At 42.6% G+C, this 15,206-nt stretch overlaps 1 protein-coding gene across 2 annotated transcripts in view; it reads left to right on the forward strand.

The window, feature by feature from the left end:
* The first annotated feature begins 5,940 nt into the window (after window positions 1-5,940).
* SEMA6D (semaphorin 6D) overlaps window positions 5,941-15,206 on the forward strand; it is a 666,912-nt gene continuing 657,646 nt past the window's right edge. For both annotated transcript variants that reach the window (XM_051822408.2, XM_051822409.2), the window contains exon 1: window positions 5,941-6,209. The gene's annotated coding sequence lies outside the window, so the exon portion shown is untranslated. The remainder of the gene's footprint in view (window positions 6,210-15,206) is intronic.

The following is a 15,206-nucleotide window of genomic DNA, read 5'->3' on the forward strand; positions in this document are numbered from 1 at the left end:
GTAAAGGAAGATGCCAGACAGGGAGGTGGCCAAGACAGAGTCTGAAGCTTCCCAGACTCTTTTGAAGAAATTTCGGGGAATACTTTATAATTGAGCAAATTGAAAGAGATAGAATCCGGTCATTTTGCATCATTTCTAGTATATACACATTACAACATGCACAAAATCTGAAGTAATGATACAATAAACCCCCACATATCCATCACTGAGGGTCAATAATTTCATAGGTAATATTTTCTTTGTGCACCACTGAATTTTCCTTTCCTTCCAACACTGGATGGTTTTGAAGCAAATGCCAGACAGATCACTATCTAATCTTTCCTAGGTCACAAGAGATCCAAGATCCTGAACACATCTAGATTAAGTAGAGAAAATATTTAAAGTCAATGCTTGTAGAGTCAAACAGCAAGAATTGGAGACTGTTGACAGAAAACAATAGATAGTTTAGGAAGTTTAGATTTGAATGAAACTGAAATATATAAATAATATCCAAGTGAAATATATGAGGAATGTAGGATGATTAAGTAACCAATAAATAAATGAAAAAAAGAATAGGTAAAAGAGTCAGTAGGTTTGTGAAATACTGAAGAGAGAAAGAGAAATGATCAAGAGAGGAGAAAATTATTCAGTTTACAAAGCATTACTGTTGACAACTGGATAACAAGCTGGAGCTTAGAAGATGAAAGGGAAATGTGAAAATGTTCACATAAACACTGCTAGTTTATTTACCTGATATTCTTTCTCCTCGTTCTCCTACTGAACCCTAGCTGTATTCAGAAAGCAGTGCCCTGATGGAGAAGGGGGTAATTTGTAGCTTTTCCTGGCACACAGAGCAGGTGAAATCCATCCAGTAGGGCTTTGGAAAGACTCTTTAAACAAAATTGATTCAGCTGAATAGGCTCACATTTGACCATTGTGACCTTTAACCTTTTCCTTCTATCTCCAGTACATAAAGTAGTGATCACTAAAGTTTTAAAAGGTATCAGGTTAAAAAGCAGTGGCAGGATGATGGAGTTTGTATCCCTAAAGACTGAACACCACACTTCAGATTCAGCAAACAAATAAAAGCCATTTTGAGGGAATAGGGAGGATTTCTTTATAAAATTTAGCCAAGATATTAGATAATTGACATAGGTACAAGAAAATATATGTAGTAAAAAGTGTTTGAAAGATGAATGGGAATTTTTACTGAGCAAAGCAGAATGAGTGAAACATTTTCCACTGATCAATAGATGTTGCTGTTCTGTAGACAGTGCCTTTCTCAATTGAATTTTTAGATGAAAAAGGCAAAGCATCAAACATTTCTTGTAGGGCAGTTCTCCAAAGCTGAGGCAGAATCAAAGGCTCAGCCGTGTTGCCTATTATTACTTATTAATTATTACTATTAGTACTAACCTCTTTAAATTCTACAGCACTGTCAATTTCACAGCACTTTCTTATATAAATTATCTTATATCATTATTGAACCAATATGTCTTGATAGCTTAATATGTACAAATCAATGTAGTAGGTATCTTAGGGAATAAAACACTATATGGAATATCAGTTAAGGCAAAAAAAAAATTGAAACACCTGCTTGCCTTTTATTGAGGCAGAGTACAAGGCACCGCATTGAACATTTTCCAGATCTTTTCCCACCTAGTTTCTTTATGAGGTGGTCTTTGCTCTGTTTTGGGATAAGTGTCCTAATGATGTGAGCAACAAATATATTAACTTTCAATATAAGTTCTTACCTCCCACAGAGATATAAATACTAAACGGAGAAAAGTGTTTTGTACAAACAGGAGAATTAATTTAGCATTCAAGTTATAAACACATTCATGCTCATGTGCACCCAACATGAGGGGCCAAAGAGTTGCCCATAAATTAGAGCAAGTGAAAAAAAGTAAAAATGGTACTTCTAAGTAAGATGGAGAGAGGTCTATCCAAGTGCGGCCAATAGAGGAAAGAGAAATCAGGAGCGAAAAACCCCACAGCACATCAAGATGGCAGGAGAGCTCTCTTCCGCCTTCTACCTGTTTCTATAAGGAAGGGGGTGGGACTTCTGACCCCACCCGACCCTTCAGCTTTACATTCGGAATGGGGTCCTGTAGGCAACAGGTGTATCCTGGGAAAGTGGGCGTATCAAACCAGCAATTAAAGAGAGCATTATTTTATTTAGAATTTCCGGTTCACCTAAACTTTAACTGCCTAGTTAAACCATATTACTGCTATTCAGAGAAATTAAAAACTTGGCAAGTTCACTCAGCTAGTAAGAAGAGGCACTGGATTCTAATTCAGGAACTCCCTTATTACATCTCCAAGTAATTTTATTTCACAATGCAGAATGCTAGGTCTCTGAAAAAGATATACAACAATGGCATAATTAAGAGTTTAGATGGGGCTCGTGTTGTGGGTTAAGTCACCACCTGCAGCACCAGCATTCCCATATGGGCGACAGTTCCAGTCCCAACTCTTCCGTGTCTGATCCGCTCCTTGCTAAAGCACCTGTGAAAGCAATAGAGGATGGCCCAGGTCCTTGGGTCCCTGCACTGAGACTGGGAAGAAGCTCCTAGCTTCTGACTCCTGCCTTTGGATTGGCCCAGCTCCGGCTGTTGCAGCCATCTGGGAGTGAACCAGCGCATGGAGGATTTATAAGAATTACTATTTATCATGCTATGGGTATGATAAATAAAACAGTAAACACTTTCTGAAATGCAGTGGGATATCCCTCTTCTGGGAAGTAGTTTAGGCTCTGTGGCCAAATCTTTTCTGTTTTCTGCTTTGTGAAGCAACACACCAGGTCTAGGCCAGGAGTAAATGGTTCGATTTCATTTCAGCTCTGCTTTAAGTAAGTGAAGACTGAGGCAAAAGTGGGTAACATGTGAAAATGCAAGAGAAATTGAACAAGCAAAAAAAGGTCTGTCAAATGTATCAAACTGAAATAGAGTGCCCAACACCAGATTCTGTCCCGGTTGCTCCTCTTCCAGTCCAGCTCTCTGCTGTGGCCCAGGAAGGCAGTGGAGGATGACCCAAGTGCTTGGGCCCTGCACCCGCATGGGAGACCAGGAGGAAGCACCTGGCTCCTGGCTTTGGATTGGTGCAGCGTGCCAGCCATGGCAACCATTTGGGGGCTGAACCAACGGAAGGAAGGAAGGAAGGGAGGAAGGGAGGAAGGGAGGAAGGGAGGAAGGGAGGAAGGGAGGAAGGGAGGAAGGGAGGAAGGGAGGAAGGGAGGAAGGAAGGAAGGAAGGAAGAAATAGAGTGCCCAGTTAAACTTGAATTTCAGAAGAACAGTAAACAATTTTTGTCACAAGTATGTCTGTAAATCTCAACTTTTATATTGTTAAGAACAAATTGCAAGATAGGGACAATTTATTGGTCCAAATACTGTACTACACATGGACTCATACAAAAAAAGTTATTGGTTACTTATCTGTAATTGAGTTAACTAGATGTCATTCATTTTTTTCTGATGGTCCCAGGTTTAAAAAACTCTAATCAAGATTATTATCAAGATTATCATCAAGATTCCTAATTTCAAGCACTAGCACCTCTGAGAAGCCAAAAGAACTTGGATCACATTTTGGAAGAGTTTGCATGTTTTTCTCATTTGACAAATGAATATTTCAAACTCAATGAAAATATATTTTTGCTATTCACTGCATAGTTGTAGAATGCATGTTTAAAATTATACCAAGTATTACTTTTTAAAATTTAGTTTGTTGTGGTAAGAACACTTAAATGAGGCCTGTTCCTTTCCATTTTTAAGTGTACAAGTGACATGTATGTTGACTACGGATGCAGTGCTAGATAGCACATCTCTGCAGCTAAGAATGTATGGGTAAATAATCATAGGCTTAAAAACGTTTGATCACGGCCGGTGCAGCGGCTCAATAGGCTAATCCTCTGCCTGCGGCGCCAGCATCCCAGGTTCTAGTCCCAGTAGCTCCTCTTCCAGCCCAGCTCTCTGCTGTGGCCCAGGAAGGCAGTGGAGGATGGCTCAAGTGCTTGGACCCTGCACCTGCATGGGAGACCAGGAGGAAGCACCTGGCTCCTGGCTTCAGATCAGCAAGGTACGCTGGCCGCAGTGCAACAGCCGCAGCAGCCATTGGAGGGTGAACCAACGGAAAAAGGAAGACCTTTCTCTCTGTCTCTCACTGTCCACTCTGCCTATCAAAAAATTTTTTTGATCACATTAGGAGCAAGGCCATTGAGCCCAGTGGATGGAAAACAGCCTCTGAAGCCAATTGCAGGGATCCAACCCTTTGTGATCCCAGCTCTGTGTCTCCATTTCCCATTTGGAAAATAGTCTCTACCTGAGAAGAGCTACAAGTGAAAGTACTTGGGGCAATGGCCAGCTGCTAGGAGCTCTCTAACTTAATAAAAGTAAAGCTGCTGCTTGTTTCGATGGAGAAGCCCAAGAGAGAATCCCAGGGTTACAGAGGGATGGCGGAGTCAACATACATGTAACAGCAACCCCTTCCGCTCTGCATCTTAAAATTTTATTTAAGAAATACAAACGTCTTGCATTTTATATATACACATTTAGGAACAATGGTGATTCTTCCCACACCACTTTCCATCCCCCCTCCTCCCTCTCCCATTCTTATTTTTTACAAAGATCTGTGTAGAGTTCAGAGTTACACTTGTGTACGTGTAACACTAGGTGTGATCTTCGAGAAGTGTTCTGCTTTTCAGAACCCTGACTCAAAGGAGTTAAGAATAACAAAAGGGGGAAAAAGGAAGGGAAATGCTGTCCTCCCAGGAAAGAAGGTTGTACAGCTCTCTGCGGGCGCTGTAGCTTCAGCCTGGGGCTGGGCAGGTGACGGTCAGGAATCCAGTTAAGGAAATCAGCCAGGTGCAGCTGGTGCGCTGTGAAGACACAAGGAGCCCCCGCTGCGGGGCCAGGAGCTTCACATTGACTACTCATCAAGTTATTAACCTCTCTGAGCCTCAACTTAGAAAAACTGGGTAATGCCTGCAAGGAAGACGTATTTTAAAGATTAAAGAAACGTGTGAAAATCCCGCCAGCCAAAGCTTCGCAAAGCGTTTGAGTCTTCCACAGGACCCATTATTTGGGGGTCCGTGATAGCAGGCAATGCAAGCCCTCACTGCTATAGATGTGACCCAAAACCACCAAAGCTTGCCCAGTAATGAAAAGGCATTCGCCCCCTGCACCTTTGTTGAACAAACACCGTGTGGCGAGGACTGCTGCAGGGGCTGCTGACACAGTTGCGAGTGTGCCTCTGAAGTGGGAAACTCTGCCTAGAGAAACGTGGGGGCCCGTGGCACAGGCAGTGACGCAAAGAGGGAATCCATGTGGGTGGCACTGTCGTGAAACCGAGTGCCGAGGGGCGCCTCGGAAAGGAACCTCCAACTTTGTCTGCAGGAACAGGGACAAGTGAATATCAGGACCGTCTATAGCAAAGCACAACCAAAAAGGACGGGCATTCACGAGGAAATGGCACGTTTGGCTTGGACTGGGGCTCCAAGGGGTATGTTCTGGACTTCCCTGAGCTTTTTGCCGGTGGGAAAAGCTGAGCTGGGAGTCCAGCCCCAAAGTCCAATGAACTGGTCCATCACTGCAAGTGACACCTGGGAATGCATTTCCATAATATTAAAAGTGATAAAAGTGGCCCGTTAAAAACGTCTATCCTTACATAATACCACGCAGTATCCCCAAACCACCGCAGGAAGAAACGCAGAGCGAGGTCCCGCGCGCCAAAGCGGCCGGGGACGGGGGACGGGGGGCAGGGGCCGGCGGGCGAGGACCCCGGGACCTTCGCCCGGCTCCGAGTCCGCCGGCTCTGCGGCGCGCGGGTGGGGGCTCCCGGCAGGGGAAGTTCGGCGCCGAGGGAGCGGCAGGAGCACGTGGGCGGAGGGGGTGGGGGACGCAGACCGCGGAGTAACCCGTGGAAGTGTCAAAGAGGCAGGAGCGAAGGGCCGCGCGGGGTGACAGGGTGTGGTCTGTCGGGGAGCGGCCGCGCCGCGAGCGGACGGCGAGAGACCCGCCCGGGCCGAGGCGCCAGGCAGTGGGGAGCGAGCCTGCGTCGCGCGGCGAGGTGACAGCGAGCGGCGCGGCGCGGGGCCCGGCAGCAAGGGGAGTTCCCGGTGCTCGCCAAGTGGCGCCCCTGCTCGGAGCTGCGCCAGCGCCTTCCGCCTGGGCCCGCGGGGCCAGACACCTGCCGCGTCCGGAGCGGGAGTCCGGCGGAGCCCCCGGCCCCCAAGTAAGTCTTGCCTTTGCTCTCCGTTTCCCCTCCGCCGCCTCTGCCTCAGTATCTGCGGGCCGAGGAGCGCACCGGGGAGCTCAGGAGGCGCCCAGGGATGCTCCAGGCTCCCCGGCGCGCCCGGGCCGGCGCGGGGACCCGGCCCCAAGGCCGCGCGGACCGAGGCGGCGGCAGAGTTCTTGGCACCGGGGCCACCGGTCTTTTGTGTCTTGCCGGATCCCAGAGCCCTGCCAGGCCGGGGGCCGTGGAGTTGGGGGTGGGGAGCTGACAAGGGAGCGGAAGCCACTTTATGGCTTCTGGCCCCACCTCTTGCCCCCACCCCAAATCCTTCGGGATTCCCTAACGCCGCGGACACCGGCGCCAGGGAGCGCTGAATCCCCCAGCCGGGCGAGCGGGACCCGGTGGGCAGCCGGCTGGACGCCCCCAGCCCCCGCCTCACGCCGCCCCCGTCTTGGGATTTTCTTTTTTAGAGACAGCATCTTTTGACTGGTGGGTGCTGGCAGGCAGGGCGCACTGGACTAGCTCGGGTGTCGGGGGTGGGAGGGGGTGGGGAACGACCTGCCTTCACTGGGGGTTCGGGGAAAGGCGGGGAGCGCCTGGGCACCGAGGACCCGGAACCCGGAGCGTCCCGCGCCAGCGGGCTTGCGCGCGGCCGGCGGCAGGCGTTGGCTGGGTGGGTCCCTTGTCTGGCTCATTGTTCGCGGTGACCGGGCTGAGCGACGCGGACGGCGCTCCCGAGGCTGTGAATAAAAGTGACTTCTTGCAGGAGTGAGGGTCAAGGGGCCTTGTGGGGAACGGAGTTCTCCTGGCTGGAAGGCTGTAGTAGTCGACCGCGAAAACCGCTCCTGAGTGCGAAACTTACGTCTGACTCTGATTCACAGAGGCAGCCGCGTGAATGAAACCCTAGGAACCAGGGCTCCGTGTTTCCCAACCCGAGAGCGTCTCCGAGTAGCGAAGATGGAGTTTTCAGTGTTATTAGCAACTGGCTGCCTTCTGTTCTTCGCACCTGTTTACCTTCGGGGTTCCTGGGTGGGGTTTGTTTTCACCCTCTCCCTCCTTTTTTCTTTTCTTTTGGAATATGTATTTATTCTATATGTGTCTTCCACTAGTCGAATTGTATGGTTCTGGGAGAAGACTCCGTTTTTGAAAAATAAAGTGTAATTTCCACTCTACAAATGGTGCAGGCATCCATTGCTCGTACCCTGGCCGCAAGGTAACATCCCCCGAGGCAGGCACATGCACCCCGGGTCAGAGCAGCCTGGAAACCCGGCCAGGGAAGCAGAAAGATCCCCTCTGCTGCTTTTCCCGATGGTAGACAGCCTCACTTGACTTTTCCCATTCTTTAGATTACAATGGCATCACCTGTTTATGGTGCCTGTGCTTTAGCCGACTACAAAGGAAGATTCATTTTGCTCAGAATGATGGTCCTGCTTTTCCTAAGGCCCATGGGTAGTAATCGAAATAAGCTTCTGGCAAGAGAGATTTTAAAATTTTATATATATGTGTGTGTGTGTGTATTTGTAGCCGGTTGTGATACATATATTTATTGCATTTATTATCTATTGACTACATTGTAGCTGGTTGTAAATCCCAGTAGTTACCATCACATCCATCTGCAACTGCTCCAGCTGTATTTTACTTTGATGTGCTTCATGGACCTGCTAAGCTGAGTCTGTTGAAGCCTGCTCTTTCAGTCCCCAGGATAAATAGCCTAACATGAACAGCTCTCAATGACCCACCACATGTGGTTCCACAGGAGAAAAAGCATGTAGTGGGAGTGTTGATTAGGGTTTGGGAAGCTATGATTTATTCTAAGGAGGGAAGAGAGAGTTGGGTAGATGATATGTAAAAATGGAAACCTGGGTAGGCATCCAAACCATATCTGCAGTTCATCAAATACATGTATAGAAAAGTATGTGGTTTCCTTTCCCCTCTTGCTTATCATTCTTAATATTCATAACCTTAATGTTTTTCATAGTAGCCTTTGTAACTCTTGTTTCTTGGCTTTAAAAGAACTTTTATGGTTTCAATCTATTATTTTATGTTTTCAATATCAGTAGTGTTCTTTGAATGCAGTGCCTACTTTTGAATTCTTCTTTTGTTTGCTTGCATACCGTGTCCAGCTTAGTACAGGATCAAATGAGCAATAAATCAACCAAGTTCTACTGAAGATTAAGACATGAAAGGTATCCACAGCTGTGTATAAACTCTGTGCTCATTTAACCACTTCCCATATGACCAAGTTTAGCTAGTAGCTTGTTCATCTTCTCAGGTCTCCAGACTCTAAATTCTTACCCAGATTGATTACTGTACTAAATCTTGAATGTACAAAGAACAGAACTTAATTATTTTGGTCTCATTGATCAGTCAGCAATGTTTAGTGTTGCCAAGACGATTATACCATGCAAATATGCATGACTTTAAAGTATGTTGTAAAAGGTCCTTCTAAACTTGTTTCTTCCTAGAGAAAGAAAGAAAGGAAGAAAAAAAAAGACTTTGTGAAACCATAATTTCACTGCTGTGAGGCCCCTGGCCATTTGTATTTCTTGAGTTTACTCTACCACATGAAGAAAGAACCATTGTTTTGTTGTCTAGGAGCTGAAGGAAGATGAAAAGTGAGAAAAGAAAATGAAGCACTTCGTTTCAAATGCTCTTCAATAAAATGTTATTATTTTCACTGTTTGAAAAAAAGTGTCCTTTAAGTAACCAAGGATTATTAAAGATACATTAACGTCTTATTAAGAGATCCTGAGGAAAAGAAATTTTCAGGAGAGAAAAGCTGGCTGCTACAAGTATTTGTGAAAGGTTGGTGTATATAAACACATGCATTTCAGAGTCAATCTCGAGATGTTTTCATCTTCCTATAGAATTATGAAATGCTATTCAAGTATTGTTATTAAGACACTGAAATCTTACCAAGTTCTATATTTAAATGTACTGTTTTTTGCAAGTGCTTTAATTGTAATAGCCTGTTTGTTGAGATTTAAAAGAACATCATTGATGTCATGGTGTGCTTTGCATTTTAACATAGTAGCTAATGAATTACAAACATTCATGACTCCACAACCACTTGCTGAAAGTTCTCAGGACCCCCAGATAGAGAATTATTTGTACTATATACTATCATTCATTTCCTCGCTGAATTTATGTTGATCTTTTTCTTCCTCAAAAATAATTCTCTTTTAAATTAATACTCAGTTGGATCTAAATCTTTTGACATTTTTCTCCTATGCCATATATTTATGAGCAGATATCTTCAGCACAGTCTGGTTAGGGAAGTTGTTGTTTAAAACATGTGGGAATTAGCAGGGTGAGTGATAGAGAGAGAAGAATAACTTCCATTAAACTGGGAAACTGTCAAGATACCTTTAAATACAAAGGCAGGTTTCCCTGAATAAAATTCTTCCTGGATCTCTAAATGTCCAAGCCATGTAACACATAATATCCATTTGAGTAATTCAGGCACTAACTTCATAAATCATAAGACAGAGTAATAGAGTGTCATGGTGTCTTTGCTTTGTTACATTTGAATATTGGCTTTAATGCCATCCACTTGTCTTCCTCCTAAGTACTGAAATTTACCTGCTGCTGGTATTATTATGCTGGTTTTTTTTTTCCTTTTGGAAAGATTCAGGGTGCTGTTCTAGTATCAATAAAAACTTTCAGTATTTACCTGAGGAACATTTTATTTCCAAAGCTCAGTTTCTCCTATGAGTTTGGTGTTTACTAAAGAGGATGATGTTTGACAGTCAATTTTTGAAGTAGATGCAACCAGAAACATATCTGCTAAGTGATTCAATAAGTTAAATAATAAAATTGTATTCTTCTTTCCTTTAAAATAATTTAAATAAAGATATTGAATTAGGTTTTCATTTTAACATCCATTATGGATTTAGATTTCCCTTAAAAATCAACTTACTTGACTAATAAAAATACAAACATTAGTGAAATGAGGATGTGACAGTGAATGTTAGTGATTATGTGTTAATATATAGCTTTTTCATGATAAAATTAATATTTTAATATCATAGATATAATGAATTTCTTAAGTGATCACTTTGGGCACAAGAAGTCACAGGGCTAATCAGAGTTCTAATTTATGAATCACATAATGCTGCATGGAGTGCATATGTATGTGCTATCTGTCTCTGTGACCCTATCTCATTTTACTTGTGTATGCATTTTCTCTGTCAGGATACTTAACTCTGTTTTTGTTTTTAATCATGGAATGAGACAGACCATCAAAGTGGAAGTGAACAACTGTTTAGAAATACGATCAAGTCTGCCAATAGTTACTAAGGTCTAACATCGCAAATGTTGAAGGGATAATAGACAAACTAAGGCAAGATTTCTGATCTAAAGATACTTAAATTCTGGGTAGATAGAGAAGCCATAAACATAATAAACATAACAGACTAATAATGAGTCAACATACACGTGCATCTGTTTCACTGAACTGAAAATCCACGCCCGTCTTTAGTGACCTTCCGCCGCCACTTTCTAGAAAGACGCTACTACACCACTAACCAGTAAAGCAAAGTAACCAAGTCTTTTCATTACAAAGAATTCCCCTCTGGGTGAACTAAAACTCAAGTGGTCTGAGGATGCGAAGACGAAACTACGTGTCGGATACATTATTGTGATTTCATGGTGGAAACTTCCAGAGGCTTTTCTAATCTCTTTTCTTCAGTGCCCCTCTTCCTCTCTCATTGGCTTTTCTGCTTGCTACCCTGGCTGGGTCTGATTGACAGGTGTGGCAATTCTGATGGCAGTCCAAACCCGGGGCTGGCAGCTTTTGAAATTTCTGGCTATGTAAATACAGTATTTGTTCTAAGTACTGCACTTAAATACAGTAGTTAAGTCTAAGTGCCCACTGCTTGTTTCCCTTTGTACTTGAATCAACACTCGTTCTAAGCTTTTAAAAGAGACCACCCACAAAACTGTTCTTTTTGACTCAGAGAAGAAAAAAAATAAGCAAAAACTTGAAAAAAGTACTAAATTATTGACCCAGGATGACATGTTTATGGCTAAGGCCACAAACTATGAATTTAACCTCAGAATCTAACCAGCCATCTTTGGTTGTAAATCCGATTCTCACCTACTCTAGCTCCCAAATAGACCTGATTTTTTAAATCAGACTTCTCAATTACTAATATTAAAATACTTTAGAGTTTAAAATGCAGATTTGTTCTGAATTAAACAGGGATAAATACTGACCATTTAAACATGGCCTTTTAAAAAGTACATTAAATACAGTACAAATCAGTGTATTAGTACACTTACTATGCTTTCCAGTGGTGATATAAATAGTGTATAAAGCTTTAAAATTTTCATCAATGTTTCACTGACATGCAAATTAACTACTGACATCTAAGGTGCACGTCCTGTGATGATTCCTAACTGGCAAGTGAACCTCAGAAGATTATTTATAGATTACAATGCAACAAAATGCTGAAGTAAATTCTCATTGTGCAGTTCAATTCAAATTGAAATGTGAGCTTTGATTCTCTACACTTTTTTTCACATCTCTTTTGATCTCTAAAGCCCCTCAGAAATAAGCTAGCTAAGGTCCTAAATATATAATTAATAACATTTGGGCAGAGAATTTGTCTTCAAATTATCCCTTAGAGATTTAGAGACTAGTTAACTATCTCTCACCAGCTTGTTCAGGTATGAATAACTTTTGGGTGATGAATTTGAACTCAGAGTTTTGATAACATCCGTTTCCTTGCAGAGCAAGGAAAATTGAGGAAGAAATTTGAGCATTTAAAAACTAAATTAATTTTTTTGAAAATTTATTTATTATTTGAAAAGCAGAGTTACAGAGAGGCAGAGGCAGGAGGAGAGAGGGGTCTTCCATCCGCTGGTTCACTCCCCAAATGACCTCAATGGCTGGAGCTGGGCAGATCTGAAGCCAGGAGGCAGGAGCTTCTTCTGGGTCTCTCACAAGGGTCCAAGGGCCCAAAGACTTGAGCCATCTTCTACTACTTTCCAGGCCATAGCAGAGAGCTGGATTGGAAGTGCAGCAGCCAGGATACAAACTGGCGCCCATATGGGATGCTGGCGTGTGCTTTACCAGCTATGCCACAGTGCCAGCCCCAAAACTGAATTACTTTTAAAGAGTAGTTGCCTCTAATGATCTAAGTGGGAACCTGTATTATTCTCTAATGACAAATGAAGTTTCTTTTATCTCTATTTTTCCATTGTAGTTTGCGCATGGAGAATGCAGTGAGAGAATTATAGTATAGCTCAAATTTTCATGCTTTGTTATTCAGTTCAAATTGGTCTTTTTTTCCTCATGCCTACAGGTAGAATGACCAAATAAAAAATTAAAAAAGTAAGTCCTATATTTATTCTATATATTTTTGCTCAGTATGTATTTTGTTATGAGATATTTCACAAGGCAAAGTATATGAACTATAAATTCCTGCCTATTAAGGTCTAACTTGTTAGATTACTTTACAATTTATTAACTCTTTAGATGTTTTCATCATGTCATACCCAGCCTGAGATGTCCACCTTTTCCTAATTGATCAAATGCCTATCTTTTCTTAAAAAGTTAGTAAAAATATACTTTCTCCTTGAAGGAATCTCCATAGTTGCATTTTAACTTGACATTCTTTTTGGAGAGAGAGGAAGAGAGTTTTATAGTCATATTGAAAACATGAAAATGGAAAATCTAAAAACTTCTATACAAATATGGTATTTATTATAATTATTACTATTGTCCTAAGGCAATTCAGATAAAATCAGTGTTACTTGCAAACAACATGTGGAAGTGAATCCTTGCCTCATTTTTTCTTTTATGATTTATTTATTTATTTGAGAATCAGAGTCACAAGAGGGAGAGACAGAGAGAGAGGTCCTCCATCTGCTAGTTTACTCCCCAAAGCCGAAATGGCCAGAGCTGGGCCAGTCAGAAGCCAGGAGCCAGGAACTTCTGGGTCTCTCATGTAGCAGTTGGGCCATCTTCCACTGCTTTCCCAGGCCACTAGCAGAGAGCTGGATAGAAAGTGGAACATCCAGGACTTGAACTGGCATCCATATGGGATGCGGGTGATGCAGGTGGAGGCTTAACCTACTACATCACAACACTGGCCCCTCCTTGTCTCATGTTTAACACTTTGACTCGAGGTTGAATAATTTACTGTTAGACCTGTTACTTTTTATTTACAGATGCTCTCATCAGTAATGAGGCCATGGTGTGGATATGATGAAGGCATGAGATGAAACTTTATAAGCAAATTTATACCTTAATTAGAAAAAACAAGTTGAAAGAAAACTTACTATGAGCTAGGTATTGAAATAAGAAAAAGCATAAAAAAGAAATTGAAAGGTTGCTACCCTGAAAGAATTTGGAATAAAATGAGGAATAAAGATATTGAATACATAATAAATAATAATGAACATGGTAAATGAAATGAAATTTTAGCATGGAGTATTTTGGGAAGATATTATTATGAGAAAGGATTTATGTCTCAGTTTGGAGATGGGGGAGGTGGTATGGGGAAGCTGAGTAGGAGAACAGACTAAAAGAGCAGGTGATAAGGTGAGCAGGTGAGGGAACAGTTCAGTATAGTTACTGGCACAGAGGCACTGGAGAGGGACAGAAAGGTGGGTCACACATGTGGAATCCAGGAAGTCAGCAGGAAGCACTAGACAGTGGCTTGAAGGTCAGAGAAACAGTCTAGACTGGAGATAAACAGCCGGAAGTTTAATCCTGGTTAAATCCAACTCTTGTAAACTTTTTTTTTTTTTTTGTATTTGAAAGTCAGAGAGACAGAGAAAGATCTCCCATCCACTGTTCAGTCCCCAAATGCTCACAAATGGGGCTGGGCCAGGCTAAAGGCAGGAACCAGAAACTGAATTCAGGTCTCCTGTGAGGGTGGTTAGGGCCCAATTACCAGAACCATCACCTGCTGCCTCCAGGGGTGTGCATTAGAAAGCTGGAAATGGGACCACAGTCAGATATCCAACCCAGGCACTCTGCTGTGCCAGACAGCTGCCCCAGATCTAACTTCCCTTACACTGTGCCTCCACCTATGAGCCAAATACATCCAAGGAAAAATGTGTAAATATGGTATCATTTCAAATCATTCATCTTTTTTTAAAATTTATGTTAATTTAAAGGCAGAGTTACGGGGGGGGGGGGGGAGGGCGCGGATTTTCCCTCCTCTGGTTCACTCCTCAAATGGCCATAATGGCCTGGGCTGGGCAAGGTGGAAGTAGGAGAATGAACTCTATGCAAGTCTCCCACATGGGGGCAGGGTCCCAAGCCATCTGGGGCCATGTTCTGTTGCTTTCTCAGGCACATCAGCAGGGAGCTGGATAGGAAATGAGCAGCTAGGATTCGAACTTGTGCTCATATGGGATGCCGTGTCCCAAGCAGTGACTTAGCCTGCTGCCCTCCCTTAAATGGGTTCTTTGAAGTTATCAGGTAATCTTACTGTACTACTCTCCTTAAACACTGAGTACTTATGTTTTTACCCTCACTCCCAGTTGGAGGTCTTGTTTCTTATTCACGGATAACATTGAAGCCATCAGAAAAGAACTTTCATAGATACCCCCTTGTCACATCTATCCCTCTGTCAGCATCCACTTCAACATAATCTACTTTTCTTCCATGTTTTCTCACATAGCACTGGTGGGATTTCAAAGGCTACATCTTAGTAGAATGTAATGTAGAAATATGTTAATGCAATCTATCAATGAATAAGACTATTCTATTAGGGCTAGAATTTCCATTTTTAGTTGTTTAGCCTTGGGAAATAATCAGGGTTTCAGCCAAAGTAAAGGAGGTTACTTAGAATAACGAAATATTAAGAACAACACACCTGCCTAAAGATAGAAAAAAACCAATAAAGTGTAGCACATTCTTAAAAAGAATGTCAAGCATCACTTAAAAGCATTTTTCAAATACAGTTATTAACAAGTTGAAAATAGATAATATAAAAATAAAGTAAAACTGTATATAATATATGATACACTTTTGTGTAT

The sequence above is a fragment of the Oryctolagus cuniculus genome, chromosome 12 (genome assembly GCF_964237555.1).
Source record: "Oryctolagus cuniculus chromosome 12, mOryCun1.1, whole genome shotgun sequence".
NCBI lineage: Eukaryota > Metazoa > Chordata > Mammalia > Lagomorpha > Leporidae > Oryctolagus > Oryctolagus cuniculus.